This window comes from Chrysochloris asiatica, unplaced genomic scaffold (genome assembly GCF_000296735.1).
Source record: "Chrysochloris asiatica unplaced genomic scaffold, ChrAsi1.0 scaffold00270, whole genome shotgun sequence".
Lineage (NCBI taxonomy): Eukaryota > Metazoa > Chordata > Mammalia > Afrosoricida > Chrysochloridae > Chrysochloris > Chrysochloris asiatica.
In genome coordinates this window covers 2,745,464-2,746,024 of record NW_006408788.1, presented here as the reverse complement: position 1 = coordinate 2,746,024, position 561 = coordinate 2,745,464, and positions in this window count along the sequence as shown.

Sequence of the window (561 nt, the reverse complement as noted above, 5' to 3'; positions counted from 1 at the left end):
GGCATCATTGATGGACTCGGGGGTGGCAGCGGTGGTGAGGTTGGCCAAGGATCGAGCATTGTTTCGTTCTGCTGTGCATGGGGTCGCTATGAGTCAGTTCTGACTCAATGGCACCTGACAACAACAACAACAACAAACCAAAAAATTAACATAATGGAAACAATTAATTCATACCTATCGATAATTACATTGAATGTCAATGTATTAAATGCACCGGTGAAGAAACAGACAGCGGCTGAATGGATAATAGAACATGACCCTTCAATATGCTGCCTGCAAGAGACACACCTTACACACAAAGACAGAAACAGACTAAAAGTTAAAGGATTGAAAAAAATATATCAGGCTAACTGCAATAATAAACAAACAAAGTAGTGATACTAATCTCTGATAAAGTAAACTTTAAGACAAAAACCAGCATCAGAGATAAAGAAGGACACTATCTCATGATCAAACTGTCAATTGAGGAAGACAGCAGAACCATAAATATCTACGCTCCAAATGAAAGAGCACCAAGACATATAAAGCAAACCCTACTAGAATTGAAGAAAGAAATAGATA